Here is a 21,244-nt window from a genome sequence, read left to right on the forward strand (position 1 = left end):
TACTATGCCTTCCAAGTAATCCTGATGCATGCTCAAGTTTGAGAACCATTGGTTTAGACAATTCCCTCATCCAGCCCTGGCTCCTTTCCTTCTTATACATCACTTAGGCTGCAATCTTGGCTGACACATGGGGAATGGAAGGAAAGGCTTGTGTGCTTGGTTTTCCCTTTGCCATTTTGTTACCCTGGGGATGGTTCTGAAAACTCAAACTTCTGAACAAAACCTTTTTTGCTTGTACTTTAATCCATCATTTGCATTGCCAATAATGTGGGAGGAAAGAAGTTCCTGGATACCAACTGGCTTTTAAGTGCTTTATTGTATCTGCTCAGAAGCAGGCTTGGAAGTGGAAGGCTCAGGTTTCCCAGGCCAAGAATAAGTGAGGCCTTGAGGTCACAAGGAAGAGGGGCTCTTATGGTCACAGGCTGGGGGTGTGTATGGGCATGGACACAACAACACTGGCACAAGACAGAGCCAGATTGGGGGAGTGTCTACAGACTGAAGAGGCAAGAGGATATGAATATCCCCCAAGTCAGAGAATTGCTGGCTGTCAGAGAACAATCTAGTTTACCCCCTAACTCTGATTGGTACCTTGTCTACATCTCTCCAGACCCTGGACCTACATTTCTTTGGTCTGGGGAGGTGCTGACACCACTAGCTGATATTAAAGGAAAGAGCATGATAACATCCATTAATTTTGTTCAGCAAGTCTTGTTTCAGATTGCCCCATGTGCCAGGCACAATGCCAAGTAAACAAAGACAGACACCATTCCCAGTTTCACAAGATGTACATTCTAGTGGAGGAAACGGGCACCTATCTCTCAGTTAAGTTTATAATTACATCCTGTGAGCATGGCAGGGGAGTGTGTAACAGGGACCTGCCAAGTCTCAGGTAAGGGAAGGCTTCCCTGGGGATGGGGCTGTTTGAGGCAGGGTCTAAAGGTGTTTACTAGGCAAAGGTCAGTGTTGTGGTGGTGAGAACAGTACAGGCAAAGGCACAGGACATAAGCCGAAATGGAACATGGCAAGTTTGAGGCTCAGAAAGAAGACCCAAGGAAGGGACCCAGACCATGGCAGAGGGAGGCATGGTATCAGATGACACAGGAGGGACCCTGCAGGCTCTGTAGCTTGGCAGGTTTATAAAGCTTTTGGTCTTTATCCTCAAAGCAATGGGGAATCTTTGAAGGATTTCAAGCAGAAAGGTATCAGGAACAGAATCACAAGTCATAACCCTCACTCTGGCTGTGCCATGGAGAGGGGAGAGCAGATGGCAGGAGGGTACACCAGTTATGAAGCCAGTAGAGTGGTCCAGTGGGTTCTGCTGAGTGCTGGTGGTGGGAGTGAGGAGAACACAGAGTACAGAGACGTAGATGAAATACACAGTCCTTGGGCATGGATAGCGCATGTGGTCAGAGCCCGAAAAAGCATCAAAGGTGTCTCTTAGGTCACTAGATAAGGGCTGCACGTGGTGTGGGAACTGGATTGGGAATGAGGTAGAGTGAATCAGCTACAACTGTAGAAGTGATGTGCCCAGAAAGGACAAGTGATATAACTGGAACAGTCTTCAGTGAATAAAACTCACCTAGTGTTTAATTAAAGCAGGTGTCCAAACTTCTCTCAGGTATTCTTGGTGATCTCATGTATTGATCAGGGTCCCTTCCTCCTAATGGGATCTCTGGGCTTTGTTCACTCATGCCTCTGCTGCAGGTGGAAAGAGAAGAGAAGGGATGGGGTGGGGCACCAGGTCACTTTGTCATGTGTATCTGGTGGAGAGATGGGCACCTATCTACTTGCAGTGCCTTTTTATTGTGACTATTTAGCTTACAGAACAGCAATCCGCTCCCTGAAGGGGAGAGTTGCCTAGAAATGCAATAATTTACATCTGTGGCAACTTTCTACAGCCATCTCTCAATGAATTAGTCAAACCATCAAGGCATCAAAATTGGTTCTTGTGATCCTTTCATCTTCCAGGTTGTTTGCCTTTAAAGTTTAAAATGGAGTTGAAGAGCATTTATAGCAATGAGACATTTCTGTGACCCTAGGGGAAGGGGTCTTTGATAACTAAACACTAGAGAATTACAGAAAATGAACCCAGCTATTGAGGGGTTTTTTAGGCAGGTTTGAAATGACTTGTACTGGCTCTTGGAAAAGCGTGTGGGCAGCAGGCACCACTGGGCTTGGAGATTGTGTGTGCGTATGATAAAATTTTAATTGTACATTCGATCTGTTTCAGGATGAAGACTCCAGATAGATTTAGGTTTCTGCATTAGTCTGGATTGGGTTGGGGCAGGGATCAAACAGTACACTCAGAAGAGATGACTAAAGAGAAGTTAATAAAGGACTAAAGGAGGCCAACCCAGGATTAGGGAAGCACCCAGGCTATCTGGAAAGCTCTAACACCCTAAGGCATGAGAGGGGAAGAAGAGAGAGTGGTTAGTTTTTCCTATAGCTGTAGGACTACCCTGAGTCTGCAGAGAAATGAAGCTGCTGCCAGCCACAGCCCAGCAGGCAGGGAGCCTGGGGAATAAATCCATAAACCTCTCTTCTTGCAGGTGCTTCTCATCAGTTCATCCAAATCAGAAACCAATGAACAAGGAACTGAGACTCAGTTCGCACAGGCAGTCTCCCCGGGCACAAGGCAGGGCCAGAAAGGTGGAGAGTGGATGAGCAGGGACAACAGAGACAGCCCAGCACGTGAGCTGAGAGGCTGAGTCAGATTTGCAAATTTGTATGGTTCAATATATTTATCAAAATCTATGAATTTCACCACCAAAGCTCTTCTGGGTTCATGATGATATAGTTGATCCCACCTTGGATGGTATTAAACCAAGAAACAATAGAAAACACCTGCTAGCCCAGGATGTGCCTGGGGTGAGGTGGGGTGGGAACTGTACTGAATAGCACTGCCTGTTGTTTCCTCAGTTTCCCCTCTGAAGAAGACAGGGCTTGCATTATTGATGGAATCAAAAGGATAAGTTTGGGGATTGCATATTTCCATCCTGCTTGCTGTTTGTCCAGTAAATCACATTTCCTCTGTAGAGCTTGAGATTTCATCTCAAGTGTGTGGGCCAGACATAAGCAGACATCAAAGCTGCCCTTGGAGAAAACCCTCTGTGATCCTGGCTAACTTTGATCAGTTCTTCCTCAAATGCAGTCATAACACACAGACTCTACCAGGACACTTTCCCCTGGGCCCTGTTTTATTTCCCACCATGTAGCACACTTGCAACAGACTTTGCTCCTCATCTTTTCCCTGACTAGACATATTTTCTCTTCACTGGCACTTGCTAATTTTAGAGCAGTTAAACTGTTCCCTTTGGTGAGTCAGGGAACCCTTGAGGGTCCCAATATAGGGAGGCACACTCGCTCAGACACTGTCCTCTGCTGGAAACTGTTGGGATTGCTCAAGTCTTCAGTGAGGATTGTGTGACAGTTCTGCGATGTCAGGGTCTAAACCTCCCACCTGGGTTGGGCAGCTACACCTGCTATGTAGGTAATACCTTACATACCTAGAATATTCTTCTCATGAAGAACCTAGATGCAAAGAAATATTTTAATATGATGCAGGAAGATGTTTTTCATGACTTGGTATAGAAAAGAAAACAAGGTACAAAAACACATGAAAGACTGAAAAATTTGACTACCTCAAAAATAAGAACTTCTGTATGACAGAAGACCGCATAAACAAAATTAAAGAAAAAAAGGAGAAAATACTTACAGCAAAGGATCAGTATCCAGAATATATAAAGAACATCTACAGATCAAATAAAAACAAAATAATCCAATAAAAATATTCTAAAGATATAAAATTCTAATTCACAGAAATATAAATGCAAAATATAAGTGTAAAATTTATGAAATAAAAAAGTAAAATATAAATAAAAAGGAAATATGAATGGCTCCAAAATGTGTGACCAAAATGCTCCATATTGGTAATTAGAAAAATGGAAATTCAAACATGAGGGAATTTTTTTTTTCTTACCTACTAAATTGGAAAAAGTTAAAAAGGAAAAAAAAATTTTCCATGCTGTATCAGTGGGATTGTAAGCTGGTATGATCATTTTGCAGAGTAATTTGGCAGTATCTATTAAAGTGAAAAACATTCAAGGTGCCTGGGTGGCTCAGTGGGTTAAGTGTCCAACTTCAGCTCATGTCATGATCTCACGGGTTCGTGAGTTCCAGCCCAGCATCTGGCTCTCTGCTGTCAGCGCAGAGATCACTTCAGACCCTCTGTGTCCCTCTCTCTCTGTCCCTCCTGCACTCGCACTCTCTCTCTGTCTCTCTCAAAAATAAATAAACATTTTTTTAAAGTTAAAAATGTTCATACGCTATGAGTCAGTGATTCAGCTTCTCCATATCTCCCCCAGAAAAACAATTATCCACGTACTCAGAATGCAGGTCCAAGAATTTTGTGGCAACTTTGTTTGCAATAGCAACAAGTCAGAAATAACTTAAATGACCATCAAAATGGGATTGGCTAAATAAAGTGTAGTTCATCCATACCACACACACACACACACACACACACACACACACACACACACACCTGTATAGAAGTTTTTAAAAAATGTATTACATGTACTGACATGGAAGGATCTTCAAGATCTATTGTGGTGTGAATAAAAATCAAGCTGTAATATGACACTTAATATGATAACATATATAAACACACTCATGGACATTAAATGATATTATTATTTTTTTCTATGGGTATAGATACCACAGGTGGTTCGATGCATGGTAAGTGTATAGAAGATGACACATCAAACTGATGGCGTGAGTCTGTCCTGGGGTGGAGGTGAGGGCTAGACATGGTGTTCAAAGAAGACATCAGCCTTACCTGTAAAGTTTAAGGTTTTTAAAAAGAGAATATATTTCTGTAATACTTGTATACTTAAAATTAATAAAATCTATTCTTATACTAAAAAGAAGAAAACCTTTCTTAATCTTTATTCATAAAACTCCTGGAAGAGCCAGGGGATCTGAGCTATGAGCAAAATGGTGCCTTGGGTGATTTGTCAGGAAACCTGCTAAGTGGAAGGCACTGTGGTTGTCATGGAGATGGCTATCCTCACCACAAACCATCCTATGCTCTAGCCACATGTCAGCGTCTCCCATTCAGTGTCATGCTTTTAAATCTCGATTTAAAAACTCAACTGTAATAATGCAATCCCTATCACTTACTGAAGGTGTTTGACATTAAAATGTAACATCTTATTTAATCCTTTATCTTCTCCCTCTCTCTGTCTCTCTGTCTTACTCCAGCTGAGGTTATGTACCTTTAGAGATGTTAAATAGCCTGTCCCAGGTCTGCTGACCAATATGTGGTAGAGTCTGTCCTAACCCCAGGGGCTATACTTTCAGTCATGTAAACTGTGTTACAAAGTCACAAACATCTTTGTAGTTTTGTTAAATTCAGAATATCAACTTCCTGTCAGGAGTTTTCCTGGGTTTCCCTGCCACTTAAGTCATGGCCACCTGCTGCATTGCTTTGTGACAAAATGACAGCTGGTTCATTCTGGGAGAAAAATCTACCATAGCATGAGGTGTTATTCAAGCCAACGCAACGAAGAAGCTCAAAGACAACTACATACTAAAGGAATTACTAAGAGATTAGGAGTAATCCTCAATTGCAAGACTACGTCAAATATGTTTTAAGTTAATTTTAGGAACAAAACTAATCAATATTAGCAGAGGTTAAAGTCTGACAATAATGTAAGCCTTGCAAGATTCTCCTAGGATACAATGTGCTCCCTCCTCTAAATTCTGGAAAATTTTTTATATCAAAATTAAAGGTTTTCCAGTGCTTTCAGGCCTGCTCTCACAGCTGAACCATTCCTGTCAGGCAAAGAACACAACTGAACAACATCCAAGGTTACAGAGGCGTGCCTCTGGCCAGAGGTCCCCACAGCAGGCACCCTGCTGGAGATCTCCTTTGGAGAGGAGGCAGGCTTTTGCTGTGGAGAGAAGGGCTTTTGAGAGATGTTTTGGGAATAACTTCTGAGTGGAGGGGACAGTGGGTTTACAACTAGAGCTGTGATTCCTTCTCTTCCGATTTAAAAAAAAATAAATAAATTAATCTCTATTTGGATTCTTACTTGAGAACAGGTGTGTCTATGAATAATACATAGATGGGCAGGCCACACACAGATCTGAAGGCCCAGAAGCCTGAAAGTAAATGAGACCCAGAGTGTGAAGATTACACAGTAGATTTTAAGTAGCATCACGTAAGCAAGGAAAAACCTGGGAAAGCACAAAACACACTCTGCAAATAATAAGCACATCTAAGCCCCTGGCTATGTACGCAAGCACATCTCTCAGATAATGGTAATTGCAAGTCGCTAGGTTCCCATTTGAGGAGAGGGGAGATAAATCAAGAAATGCAATCTAAAAAAAGATTGAAGCATTAGGGTTTTAATGAACGATGTTTCAGGGCAGAGAATTAAGGACATTTAAATCTTCCTTTCTGGGTTAGAACTCCTTCCTGCTCCTTAAGCTCAGCAGGGACTGGCATCAGAGGAAAAATGGTTGGGGCAGCAGATGCAGGGTGGGGTGGGTGGCTGCAGAATTCCTGGGTCCATTCCAAGATTACACTCCTGGCCTCCGACAGCTTACCTCTGACTGGTCTGCCCACTGAGGCCAAGATGTGTGGTTTTCATTTGTTAAACATGACCTAATGCCTTGACAGCATCTGGATTAGGGAGATTAAACTCAGGCAAAGCCTTGTGATGCGGGATTTCTAACCAGCAGGGTCTCAGCCTAGAGCTCTCTGGGAGAAACAGGAAGAAGATCTTGAAAAATGTGCCCTCAGCCGGCCTGAAGAACATGAGGAAGGATCTCCGACTCTTTGATTTAGTCCTTTGAAGACCCACAGTGTTCCCAGATAAAAAGGAAGCCTTGAACATCACTGAGACTCCTCTTCTTTCCAGTAAGGAAGTACTGCTGGCCAAGAAGGGTAGTTTGAGATCTCAACAGCTTTAATGTGCATGCTTGCATGCGTGCACGTGCGCGCACACACACACACACACACACACATACACACAGTACATATGCTTCTTATTAGCTCTGTTGTGCAAAGACTTTTCGTAGGTAAAGGATTTGGGTTTTTATCTTGCCCAAATCCTTTCAGGTATTGTCTTGAGGTAGGACAAGTTCCTTTAGCCTTGCCTCATTTGAAAATGTAAGAAGAGAAATATTATCCCCTGTCCACCCTGAGCCCATACGTGAAATGACCCCACATTTATGAGCAGAAGATATTTGGAGCTATAGCACAAAGCAGATTAATATGGAACTGAAAACAGACAGATCCCTTAAAAGTCTGCCCACAGTGCAGAATTGGTAATAGATGAACCTCTTTCCCATTACAGCAACAATACCACAAGGCAGGATTTGTTTGCAAGAGAATAGATTGGCAAACAAGCTGGGACTAGAAGGTGGCTCCCACCTTGCTCTACAGCCTGAGCAGGGCTGAAGAGGAAGAGGAAACCAAGGTGGTGGCAGGCTCCCACAGGAAGCAGAACAAGGGGCTGCACAGAACACCCCAGCCTGTTCTCTCTCTCCTGATGGCTGGCCTTACAGGTGGAACCCCCCCCCCCACCCCACCCCGCCGGGTCATTCATGGTTAGAGCCAAGGAGGGTTGGGTTGGGTTGGGTTGGCTTGGCAGGTAGCTTGCCCTTTATTCTCCCCCTGATGGAATCATTTGTCATGGTGACAGAGGCATTGGAGTGGAGGGATAAAGGGCACACTGACATCTGCGACCCAGCTTTGTATTCTGGTTCCACTGTGTATGAGCTGTGTGACCTTAGACAAGGCAGAATACAGTGTGGCCAGAAGGCAGATGAGAGGAGGTGAGTAGTAGGAAGGAGCCCTAGAAAGGGCTGCAGAGCCTTAGGTACCAGAGATGGGGTGGCAGCTTTATTCTGGGGCACATACCATGGGTCCTTCCTGGGAAACCCTCACTCTGGTTCCCAAGCCCCAGCTTGCCCATCTTTGTGAGTCACTTTCTAATACCTCTTTCCTGACTCTTCTCCCGGCCCTCCCACACACCCATTTAGCACTGCCTGAGGCAAGCCACCCGGTCACACAGACCTTTAATAGCGAGTGAAACAGTAGCAGGTGTCAGAGCTAAGAGAGGAAAAAAAAATCTCAATCCCCACTGGAGGGCGAAGATCATTTTCTTTCTGCATTTCCATTTAAAGGGAGAAGTGAAAAGCATGAAATCACATGCCAACAGGAAGAGAGAGTTTAAACCAGAATAACCTTGACAGGAGCAGGCACCAGCAGCTTCCAGGTCACAGTTGCCAAAACTGAACTCCTGGGGAGGAATGGAACATGCACGCAGGGAAACACAGGCGAAGTCACCCAGCCTTCCAACCTAGGTGCCAACTCTCTACCCACTGGCCTGCTGGACCTTTCTACGTGGATGTGCCTCAGGCACTTAGGCTCACCCTGCCCCACACTCATCCTGTCATCTGTCTTCCAAATCTGCTCCTCCTTTGGGTCTCTTGTCACATGATGACTCCTACCCAAGCCAGAAGTCCAGGGGTCTCCCAGAACTGTTCTCTCCCTATTCCTCCTGCCTTCCTGAACCACCACCAGCTAATCAGCATCTCAGCCCAGCTAGTTCTGTCTCTGTCTCTTTCATGCACATGGCCTCTGTCTGGCTCCATCATCTCGCATGGACTCTGAGGCAGCCTCCTGCCAACCCCCATGCCACTCTTTCTCTGATCTAGCCTCTATTTTTCTCCCAAGACGACCTACCCCCTGAAATGCAAATCAAATGATGGAACTTCCCTTCCTAAATTCCTTGAGTGGTTTTCCTTTGCTATCAGGATAAATTCTAAACTCAGGCTAGTGTACCAGGCATTGCAAGCTTTGCCCCTATCTAGTGGTCCAACTTTATCTGCTTGTCTACTTACCCACCCCCAACTCCATTCTCAACTCTTTCCCTCAGCATTCCAGGCCCTTTCACACATCATGGCTCTTTGCCTTGTCTTCCTGACGAATTCTTGCTGTCTCTGCAGATTCCGTGCAGGTGTCTCCCCGTGGACCCTTCCCCCCATCACCTCACGCATGTCCTCTATCACACCAGTGGTTCTCAGGCACCTTTCTGCCTCCCCGACCAGTTCCCTGAGAGCAGGAACTCCATCTTGTTCATCTTTAGATCCTCAGGCCCAGGACAGAACCTGACACAAAAGTCTGAACAGGGGTCCACGGAAGGTGTGAGCCTGTGAATTGCTCCTTCTTGGGCAGAGACACACTGTGGAGAGAGACCAGGGACAACTCAGGGCACACAGTGGGCCTAGAATCTTGCCTGGACAAGTCCTGGGCCTCTAGGGCAAGTGGGAAAATTGAGTGCAGACACCAAAGTCCATCAGAATAACAGATGAAACATAAAAATACCAATACCTTGTCCCCATGGTGTCACAGGAGAGAAATCGTTGCCTGCTCCTGGGATTAGAGAGACGCCAATCTTGCATTTTGTCCTATTCTGCAGGAGCATTCTAAGGTGGATTCAGGCCCATCCAACTTCAGAATCTGTAAGAACCAGGACAGAAGGACATCTGAAACACCACTGCTTCACCACTCTATATACACAGGAGGCTGAAAGATGACTTCGCTCACTTTTCTTTTGAGATAAAATTCACAACATAAAAATTACCATTTCAACCATTTTTAAAGTATATAATTTAGTGACTTTTATGACATTCACAATGTTGTGTAACCATCACCACTGTCCACTTTCAAGATATGTCCATTACCCCCAAGGAAACCCCTACCCATTACGTCATCACTCCCCATTCATCCCGTCCCAACCCTTGGCGGCCGCTAACCTACTTACCGTCTGTAGATTTACCTGTTCTGACCATTTCATAGAAATGCAGTAACATAATATGTGATCTTTTGTGTCTGGCTTCATTCACTTTGAGTGGTGCTTTGCTGGCCATCCATCTTAAAGCGTGCGTTAGCACCTCCTTCTAGTTTTATGGCTGAATGATATCCTTTTGTACGATGATCCGATTTGTTTATCCATTCATCAGTCAATGGACGTTAGGTCGCTACCACTTTTTAGCAATTACGAATATTTGGCTGCTATGAAATTTGTGTACAAGTCTTTGTGTGAACATATGGTTTCGCTTCTCTTGGGTATATAGCTGGGAGTGAAATTGCTTCATCAAATGTTTAACATTTTTTGAGGAACTGCCAATATGCTTTCCTCAGCAACTGCACTAAATTTTACAATCCCACCAGCAATGTCTAAGGGTTCCAATTCACTCACTTTCTGAAATCTTAGCTATCTAAGCCAGAAGTCCAGGGGTCTTAACTCCTCATATTGGTATCTTCCTTATAGACCTTCCAGAAATACAACCAATTGGATAGCGACAGAGTCCAAATCTAACATCTGAAATGGGGAAATGGCCTCCAGCCGAACCTGAGCTGATAGCCAACACCTCATCACACATCCTGAGAGACACTCTCCCTGCAGCTGCCCCTGAAGCAGGGCTTCTGAACAGCTCAGAATTGCAAGGACACCTTATGCCCCATCCCCTAGATCTGTTAGGTATGAACGTGCAAGCATGGTGCCCCCAGGGCCCCCACTTGCAAATCAGATGAAGAAAGAAAAGGGGAGTCTAGATCTCATTGGGAAGTAGAAGGAGCAGAAACAGGCCAGATTCCGGGGAACCATTTTATTAACCAGAAATTAGTGCTGCTTTCTGCAGAAGCCAGAAGACCGGGAACCCCCTGGGGCAGGGCAGGTGGACCAGCAGCAGGGCACAGAGTGGCAGGCCGCCGGGCAGGCAAAGAGCAGCATCTGCCCCGTCCAGTGGGAGGTGATTCACTGAGGTCTAGGCAGGCATCTTGGCACAGCCTCAAGGCATGGGCATGAGGAGCGGGGCCAGGCCCTTGGGCGACAGATGAGAACGAGGCAGGGTCCTGGCAGGTCTGAGAGGCTGAGCCACAGGACTTCACGCTGCCCCTGCCTGCTGGTTTCACCTCTAGTGAGACACTGTCCCTCCTCAAATTGCATCCCAGTGGTTGAAAACAACACTTCTCTCTAGATCCCTGAACACAGGATGCCCCCGCCATCATTTACACCATTTGCTCCCTGAAAACTTACACCACCCCCCCTAGAAAACTCAGGTCTCAGCTCAAGCACATGGCTTCTATGACACTCCCCCACATACACATGTCTATGCTCTCCGGTGGCTTGGGGGGCTCCGACCCCCGCACCCTCTGCCTTGTGGCACTGTGCAACAATGGCCTTTCTCTTACTGTCCTGATTTGTGGCTGTCTCCCCACAGTGGTGAGCAATGCCAGGTCAGGGACAGACACTTCTCCCATGTATGCCCAATCCAGAGCCCTAGGCAATCAAAGGTACTTTTGTGGTAAGTCTGCTCCTGGGGAACTGGACAGAGAATGACCAGAACTGGTGACAGAGAACCAGACTAGGGGTTCAGCATGAGAATAGCCACAGGCTGAGTGGTTTGGCAAACTATGGCCCACAGTCCAAATCTAGTTCACCTCCTGTTTTTGTATGGCCTGGGAGTACAGATTGGATTTCATATTCTTAAGTGTAAAAAAAAATCAAAAGAATAGTATTTCATGATGTGAAAATTATATCAAATTCGAATTTGATTATGTAAATAAGATTTTTAATTTTCTTAAAAGTTTATGGCAATTTGTTTTTCCTCTTGTTCTATGATTACCTACATAATATTCTTGATTTTGCTTCTTGGCCCATGAAGATTAAATTATTTACTATGTGGCCTTTTACAGAAACAGTTTGCTGACCTCTGCTCTGAATGGCTTGGCATGATTCAGTCCTAACATCCACCCCCACCCCCACAATCCACCCAAGACCAAGCCTGTGACTCCCCTTCCTTGAATGGCAGCATTGTCTGTGGAGAAGGACTCACTCCCTGTCAGTGCTTAACTCCATGCTCCCAACCACACGAACCTCTTATTTGGTATCAAAAGGTTTCAGGAAAATACAAAGCAATTACAGCTCACAGAAAGATTAACAACCCTCCCTACAATCAGTGATAAAGGTGGGATAGTCCTGAAGTCTCTTTGTTTATTGACCACCTACTACATGCCAGGCACTGCATGAGATATTTTTAAGACACCATTTTGAGTTTTGGGAACCTCTTTAGAAGTTCTCATCCTTATTCCCCTCATATATGTGGAAGAACAGAGATAATGGTCCCCTTTTCCCCTTTTATTCTCTTCTATCTTCACTCTGAGTGGAAAAGGAATCTTTAGCATAAAACATGAAGTCACAATAACTTATATAGCACTTGTCATGAGCAAGGCATTGTTTTGAGGAGTTCTCAACCATGTCACTACTGACATTTGGGCTGGATAATTCTTTGTGTGGGGGGTTGTCCTGTGCATTGTAGGATGTTCTGCAGCATCCCTGACCTCTATCCACTAGGTAAATGCAACTCTTCCTCCAGTTATGACCACCAAAAATGTCTCCAGACATTGCCAAATGCCCTTTGGGGGTGAAGGTGGAGACAAAGTTGTCCCCAGTTGAGAACAACTATCCTGCATGTTTTACATATAAACTCACAAAAACTAAATGAAATAGGTCTTGTTATTATCTTCATTTTAGAGATAAGTAATCTAAGGCACAGAAAGGCTAAGTAACTTCTTCAGGGTCACATAGCTGGTAAGTGATAGAATGGGACAACAATCCATATTGTCTAGTTCCTGTATCCATGCTTTTGCTACTGTCGATTTTATTAAGTCTCAGAACCCATCAAGCTGATCCCACCTAGAAAACTGTAGGGGATACCCCTTTTGCCCTTGTAAGATAGAATCGAAGGCCTCCTTGGCTTGACCACAGGAAGCACCATTAAGATAAAACAGAGACTGGGAGAGGGCTAGAAAAGAGGGAGTAAAGACAAGGCCCCAGAAACACAAAACTACTAGGCATCCATTGAGGCTGACTCTGTGTGGCCTGATGGGAAATGAAGCAAGTCCTATTTTGCACCACACTCTGCGCTATGGGTATTCATGACCAGCTGGGAGAAATTTCTTTCCTGTTGCTCTCCTCCCTTCATCCCTCCTTCCTACTGTTCTCCCCCTGCTCCTTCTCTTTCTCTTTTCTTCCCTCTCTCCCTCTCTCCTCCTTTCCTCACTTTCTCTTCCTTTCTTTGATGCTGTTAATGGCTGTGCACCTGCCTTTCCAGATATTATGAGATACAACAGGAGACATGAGAGTAAATAAATAAACTGAGGCTCAGAGCTTAATGAAGTCAAACACAGACATGGATACACACCTCCCTCACCTGACAGACCTACTAGTACAGCTGGGGTTTTATATCAGTTATGATTGCTGTGGGCTCCAGGTAAGAGAAAGAAACCAGACTTAGAGTAGCTTCACTAAAAGGGGGACAATTATTCTCTTTCCCAGAAGGGTCAGATGTAAGCCCTCCAGGACTTCTGGGTGGTTTTGCAATGCTATTGACATCCCAGGCTCCCTCTGTCTTTCTGCTTCTCTATACTGCCATATGGCTTTCATCCCTTTGCTCACAAGAAGGCTATTGAACTTCTAGGCATCACAACTGTAATTGGGCAGTAAAAGCAGGGAGGGGACAAGATGGAAAGGTGAGGGCCAGCTGAGTCTGTCCCTTTGGCTTACGTCTCATTGGTCAGACTGGGTCACACGACTACTCTACCTACAAGAAAGTCTGTGGAGGTGTTTATTTTTATTTTTTAGGTTTATTTATTTATTTTTGAGAGAGAGAGAGGGAGAGAGAGAATGCACTATCGGGAGAGGCAGAGAGAGACAGAGAGAGAGAGAGAGAGAGAGAGAGAGAGAGAGAGAGAGAGAGAGAGAGAGAATCCCAAGCAGGCTCCACACTGGCAGTGCAGAGCCTGAAACGGGGCCCAAACTCAGGAAAGAACTTGTGCAAGATCATGACCTGGCCTGAAATTAAAAGTCCAAGGCTTAACCAACTGAGTCACCCAGGTACCCCCGTAGGTAGTTTTAATTGGGCATGTTATACCACACTGCAAAAAATATTTGGGTTCAGTGAGTAAGGAAGTAGGGAAGAATGAATATTGAGGGGGTGTCTAAGCAGTGTCTGCCCCAGATTCCAAAGGCAGTGTCCATTCCACCAGGGAACACTGTTTGCTGAGAGCCAGTGGGCTGGAAAGGAGATACAAACTCTGGAGATGGTGGCTAACCTTGAATCTTGGCCGTTTCCTTTACTGTCTGTGCGACCTTGGGCCAATTGCTTTATATTTTCCTTCCTCACTTTCCTCATCTATAAAATTTGGCGGGGGGGGGGGGAATCCCACCCAACTCACAGTATTTCATGGGGACAAAATCAGTTAGCACATGTAAAATACTTAGAATAGTGTCTGGTGCATAATAAGCCCTAGATAAATATTAGCTATTTTTAAACTGTAACTATTTACTGAATATCTATTATATGCCAAATGCACCAAATTATCTTTTCTAATCCTCACAACAAATGCACGAGGGAAATAAATGTCCACCCACATGGTATGAGTTCAGGAGGGGTCCCAGGCCCCAGTACCTGTCATTTTGCCTTTTCATTGAAGACTTCTTTTTTTTTTTTTTTAATTTTTTTTTAACGTTTATTTATTTTTGAGACAGAGAGAGACAGAGCATGAACGGGGGAGGGGCAGAAAGAGAGGGAGACACAGAATTGGAAGCAGGCTCCAGGCTCTGAGCCATCAGCCCAGAGCCCGATGCGGGGCTTGAACTCACGGACCACGAGATCGTGACCTGAGCTGAAGTCAGACGCTTAACCGACTGAGCCACCCAGGCGCCCCTCATTGAAGACTTCTAATCCTTAAGAAATTCCTTAATGAAAACACCTCTGTGAAAGGTCTCTATGCACTTTTCAGCAAGCAGCTTAACATCTGACACCAAGGCAGAGATTTGTAGCATCAGCACACTAGGATGTCAGACAAAGCCTTTCCCTGGCACTTTCGAGTAGGTCTTGCCCTGGGTTTAGCTCCAAGTTTTGAGGGAAGATTTAATCTAATTTCTGTTCTTTTTTGCTTGATCTGCAAATTGACTCACCCATCCTAGATACTTAAAGATATGTGATAATGGTGTTCTGGGAATCAAGCAGGGGCTGACGTACTCAGAGCTTTCACGGTCAATTAGGACAGGGTGGAATCTATAGAAATGTTCGAGTATAGGAGCATAGGGGAGAGAGGAGACTGAGGGTCACAGATTTCAGCAGTTGGCCCCTGGGTAGGGTCAGACTAAGCTGGAGAACAATCAAGTTCCAGCCCCACACTCTTACTTTAGGGAGACGCCAGGTGCTGACTGAAGAGCAGTGATGTCTAAGGCAGCCAGCAGGAGAGAAGGCATCGGTTCTGCTATGGAGGTGAAAATAGACATGACTCCCACCAAGCAGCCCCTCTGTGCTTGCCATGCCCCCAAATCAACCATCAGATTGGGGCTGACTCCTAGAAGTTCAGTCTAAATAAAATCACATGTTCCTGGAAGTGCTCTGAAAAATTCAAAGACTCCCATCTTAGAATAAATTCTATTCCTAGGAATATTTTCTATAGAGAACATGTGCAAAATGATTTTTCACTATGGCATTATTTTTAATAGTGACAAAACCGGGAACAACCAAAGCATTCATGAATAGGGGGCTAGTTAATTTATCAAATACATATTTTTAAAAACACAGATGGGCATCAGACCTTATTAACCTGAAAAGTTATAGCTGGTATGTAGTTAAGTAGGAAAAAACACAATATGAAGCAGCATGTAAGGTAAGGACCATACACGTGAAAATCAAAAAATTGAATAAATATATATATTTAAAAAAATATTAGCAGAAAGGCAAGAACATGAACTGAGATGAATACTGAGATGTTTGGAAAAATTTCACCCAAATGTTAGCATTGTTTATCTGCATAAAAAATTTCCTGCAGAACCAGGTTTCTCGCTGTTGGAGTTGAAATTTACAAATAGGCAAGGGGAGGAAGCTGGAATAATCCATATGTTAATGGATTGGAGTTTGAGGCAGCAGTATGAACTCATGTTTAGCTTAGTATAGACACAGATGGTGGCATATAGAATATTTATAGATATGTGTACACACGCAGGTTAATATATGCACACATATTTCTTTGTTTTGTCAGCTGAGAGGGCCTAGAAGAAATGACATACCAGTACCAAGGAGCATACCTCATGCCCACATCTTTATTTCTAATACCATTCTCCAATAAAAGGAACCAGGGCTCCTTAAAGAAATGGCTGATTCTAAGACTAGGGTGTAAAACATACAAGATGAGCCTAGAGCATCTTCTAATGCCATAAAGTAAAAAAGGACTAAAAAAAATTAACATGAAGTAACCCATATGGATGTGTATGTCAAAACAGCACAGAATTCCCTATGGCCAACATTGGAACAATGTGGGCAACAATGTAAATAAAGTAGTATTGGACTATAATCCAAATATAAAATAGATACCTATGAGCCCACACTAATATAAATAAATTATAAATGGTAGGGAGAGGAGACAAAATAAATCTCGTGCAAAAGAATTCCAAATAATTTCTGTAGATGCTCGGCCCTAAGAGAGGGAGGGCATAATTTCCCACTCCTGTAATGTGGCTGTGCACAGTGGCCTCCTCGCAAAGAGGACAGCAGGGAAAGAGGGAAAAAGAATAGCTTCACAGTGGAGAAGACTGACAAGCTCATCTCAGTCTGGCGGTCAAGGTCAACATCAACAGTCATAAATCATGCTAATAGTATGTAACCTTGGTATCATGTGATAAAGATGACACTTTGCCCCTGGGATCTTCCTCCTCAAAATTCACAACCCCAGCCTCGTCATGAAAAAAATCATTAGATAGATTCTAGTAGAGGGGCATTCTCCAAAATGCCTGACTAAGGTCCTTAAAAACGAGGAGAAGCTGACAAACTGTCACAGCCAAGAGAAGTCGAAGGAGATGGGTAAATCTAAAACTGTTTAAAAAAAATAACGTTTTTCCTTTTTAAAGTTCCCACAGAATGATTTTTCCCTAAACAAAAGGATCAAAGTGAATTTTGATCTCAACATTTAACAATGCAGAAAGTCAGTAAGGGCTTTGAAAATAAAGCTTTTCTTTAAAGGTTTTCCAACATCCTGGATCAAATTCTTACATGGGGCCTTAAGGTCAAAGTTCTTGGGCTTTCTCCAGGAAATTAAAAGATTTTCCCAAATATATCAGAGGCAGGCACCGCCCTCACTAAAGGGAGGGCCTGAAGAAGGTTGAGGTTTCCTTTCCTGGGCTCTCAGTGTTTTTCTCATCACACATACCTGTAGGTTGCACATGTACATCTCAGCACAGCCATTGTGACATGACAAAGCCTACTGTTTCCGGGGACATTTACAACACTGTTATCAGCCCCTAGTCCACTTTCATCAGATGGTGTTGACCACTATCTGTCCCTAGAACAGACGCAGAGGAGCTCTTCAGAGAGGCCGTGGAGTCTCCAAATAGAAGTGCACAGGTGATGGCCAAATACTGGCAGTCCCATAGCCTCAGGCCCCTGAATCCGTGGGGATGGTCTAACACTTTGCCATGAGCACATCTGGAGGACAGACTGATTTATGAAATATCCCCAAGATTCTCCCAGCCCCCACTTTAAATGAGAAAGAAGAATCCTCAAGCTGAAAGGAGCAAGTCATGGAATTGTTTTATTTCTTATTGATTTTGTACATATGCAACTCAGCTAAGTAGAATTATAGCAAATTGTGTTCCTGATGACCCAGGAAATATGCTAAAAAAGTAATTCTTCTGAATAGTCAGAAAAGTTCCAGAAGTTAGCCCTAGGATTTAGAAACAAGGTCAGAAAATGACATCTTTGAAAACTGGAAATGATAAAAATCAACATACAACGAATGGGATTAGTCCCCTGTAGTTATTCATCCCCTGTAAATCATCCACCTCAGAGATGCTCAGCAAACACATCTTAGAGAAGACTGGAGTGCCTCCCAAAACCAGTCAAGGGCCCCAGGAGACTTCTGCATTGCCACCGGAAACTACTAATCTCAAATGGACCTTATCTTATTGAGATAAACTATAATTTTGAAAATTGTAACATGCTAATGACAAATACAATGGAAAACTCTCCTTGGAATCTAGAGATAGGAGACAAATAGAAAAGTCCTGGTCAGGGTTTTAAAAATAAATCTAAAGGAATAAAAGTCACAATATAGGGAATATAGTAATATAGTAATACTATAATAATGTCACATGGTGATAGATGGTAGCTACATTTGTGGTGTGCATAGCATAATGTATAGAGCTGTTGAATCAATATGTTGTACACTTGAAACTAATGTAACATAGCATGTCAACTGTACTCAAAGAAAATAATTGTTAAAAATGGAAAATAAGTCTAACCGAGAGTGACCTATTTATGGCTTTGGTTGGTGGAAAAGTGTCCTCCCCTGAAAAATTTGGGACAATTCTTCAGGTTCTGGAAGAGCTAGTCCTGTGAGACTAGGTAAACCCTCTCTTTGATTTCAGTTCTCCAAGGAACCTTAGGATCTCCAGGGAAGACACTGTGAAGGAGGCAATCCAGATAAGTGGACATGAGTATCCAGTTAGTAGGAGTCCTACAATATTGTGTCTCTAAATCAGTGTCTCATGAATTTGGAAAGTGGCCCTCCATACTTCAGAGCTAGCACATACTGGAGTGCTCCTTGGAGGCAAGGGAGTTCCCAAATTGCAAGGCTAAGGACTCACATGCTGGACTAAGTTGTCCTCCTAGTGGTCACTTCATGAGGCCCGCATGGGCCACCAGCCGGCCTCATTAAAAAAATCATGTCCTACATCTTCCATTCTATAAGATAGCCTATTTACTTAAGATGTTTCTTAGAGTCTTCTCCTTTGGGGACTGGCTAATGTTACAGTAGATGGATGGGTCTGACCTACCCAGATCTTCCTCTAACTGTTGATTTTTCAAATTCATCAAAGAACAAGAGAGTTGGGTACTTTCTTAAATGCATTGAACCACTTGGTGGCCCCTATCTAGTAGTTGGGTATCAATGAAGAAACCATGACAAGACATATCTGGACACGAGCAAGAATCCTTCATTCATGCTGCACACACAGGCTTTACCATCCATTTGTATCAGTATCATCCATGACCTCTAAACAGCATTACTTCACGGACACCACAATTTTTCAGTTATAATTTAAAAATCAACACTCACAAGAGGGGAAATTCTGTTAGTCTCTCATATGCAGAGAATAAGCCATAATATTTTTGAAGTTTTACCCATGGGTTACAGAGAATGTAGGTTTTAAAATATTTGCCTGTATCTGAGTAGAAACAATCTTACTCCTCAGTGTATGCTCTTAAAAAAAAACAAAAATAACCTTATTTGGACTCTATTCTGCCTTCTAAGACAACAACTATCACTTCTCCTTCCCTACTTTGCCCTCTTCTCTCTGTCAAATGTCTTTTATCACAAAGAAATTGCTTCGGGTCATACTCAGCTTTCCCCTTGGTTTCTGTAGGGCTCCTTGGTGAACACATACCCTGTTATGATTAAAAACATTTGCCAGCTCAAAATGTCTTCTCCAAGCCCCTCTATAAAAGAATATTAAAATCAAGGCTCGTGCTGTTATGAGTTTCTGGAACAACCGTCCCAGAGGCAACAGCTGCTCTTTCTTATTGTTGTAACAGCAACTCTCTTGGCAGCACTGAGATGGGCTTTTATAACTTCCCTGGAGGGAACCCACTGAAGTTCAAAAGTGATCCCCACCAATTCCTGACCTCTGTGTGATTCAGAAGACGCCCTGCCAGCCACCAGCTAGCTATGCAAGGTGGGGCCCATGAGCCCCTCCTCCAATGAACTACACAAGAAGGAAATGAAAAAGGGAGAGAAAGAGAGCTCTCCAAGAGCCTGGACAGCATTCCTCTGTATCTAATGGCCCTCCTCTGAGGCAGCTGCTTCCTTCAGGCATGACTTCCCATCTGGATACTGGGAAGGCCTTAGGTCAGGCGTCAGCACTTTGCACCAGAGATACTCATGAGTTTTAACCTCCAAAGGAATAAGGCAAGGATCCTCTTTGCTGAAGAGGCTCCAAAGGAGAACAAAAATGGAGCTTTTGGGGAAGAAGCCTGACCTGACAGGTCTCTGGTTTGCTAAGGAGACAGCAGCACCACTTGCAGGTAAGAACACAGAGAAGGAATGGGACTCCTGCAGCTTGAGAGGCGCAGAAATTAAAAATTGGGGGTAGTGCAGCATCGGACCCCTGCTTTTTGACTCAGTTCTAGATGCAGAGATGAGCGTAGTTCACCTCTTGAATGAGTGCAAGATTATTTTTTTCCCACTACTTCTGTCATCCTTGGGAGCCCAGTAGATAAGCCATTTTAATACATAGCGATATTAGGTATCATTTATGTTTTATATACATTATATTATTAAATCCTCACAATGAGCCAATGAGATGAGTATTATTATTTTTGTTTTGTATGTGAATATCTTGAAAATATTAGGGGATAAATAGCTTATTTGAGAATATGCAGCAAGTCAATGGCTGAGGAGGGATTTGAACCAGGCCCCAAAGCACATGTTCTTTGTCAGGCTATCTTCCCTCTCTACCTTCCATGCCTTCCCTGCCCAGAGTGACTGCACCTCAAGTCTTGGGCCTGTGACCTTGTGTATGCCAAACCATCAGAAGAAAATGATCTCTATAACACTCCTTGAGGTCTGTCATCTGAATATTTTATGCACTATTTGCTGAAATTAAAACCTACATTGGTCTATCGCCTATGAATGAAAGTCCTTTTTATTTTTTATTAATTTTATACATTACCATTTATTTATTTGTTTATTTATTTATTTATTTTGTTTTTGAGAGAGAGAGAGAGAAAGTGACCAGGGGAGGGGAAGAGGGAGGGGGAGAGAGAGAGAGAGAGAGAAGAGAGAATCCCAAGCAGGCTACATGCCCAGTGCAGAGCCCCATGCAGGGCTTGATCTCATGACCATGAGATCATGACCTGAGTCGAAATCAAGAGTTGCATGCTAAAATAACTGAGCCACCCAGGTGCCCCTGGAAGTCCTTTTTAAATGCCAACATCTCAGGGATGCAAGTCCCCAACAGAGGCATCTAATTTTCATATACATCTCAGGAGTTCTGCAGGTTACGGTGTTGGCCTTTTCTGCAGGAGGGTCAGATAGACCTGCTCAGAGAAATGGTACAAAATATGGGGAGGACTTCTAGTAAAGCCTGGA

The 21,244-nt window shown here is 43.7% G+C and overlaps 2 long non-coding RNA genes across 4 annotated transcripts in view; one reads left to right on the top strand and one right to left on the bottom strand.

Moving 5' to 3' along the window:
- The window catches only part of LOC131517366 (uncharacterized), a 92,146-nt gene that overhangs the window by 16,275 nt on the left and 54,627 nt on the right, over nt 1-21,244 (bottom strand). For both annotated transcript variants that reach the window (XR_009264557.1, XR_009264556.1), the window contains exon 4: nt 9,407-9,535. This is a non-coding gene — a long non-coding RNA (uncharacterized LOC131517366). The remainder of the gene's footprint in view (nt 1-9,406; nt 9,536-21,244) is intronic.
- Nucleotides 11,273-18,829, top strand: LOC131517367 (uncharacterized). 2 transcript variants are annotated; one of them, XR_009264558.1, is made up of 2 exons: nt 11,273-11,385; nt 18,525-18,829. It is a non-coding gene; the product is annotated as an uncharacterized LOC131517367 (long non-coding RNA). The 2 variants fall into 2 exon arrangements; XR_009264559.1 differs by lacking the exon at nt 18,525-18,829 and adding an exon at nt 15,297-15,496.

The sequence above is a fragment of the Neofelis nebulosa genome, chromosome 7 (genome assembly GCF_028018385.1).
Source record: "Neofelis nebulosa isolate mNeoNeb1 chromosome 7, mNeoNeb1.pri, whole genome shotgun sequence".
In the NCBI taxonomy this organism is placed as follows: domain Eukaryota; kingdom Metazoa; phylum Chordata; class Mammalia; order Carnivora; family Felidae; genus Neofelis; species Neofelis nebulosa.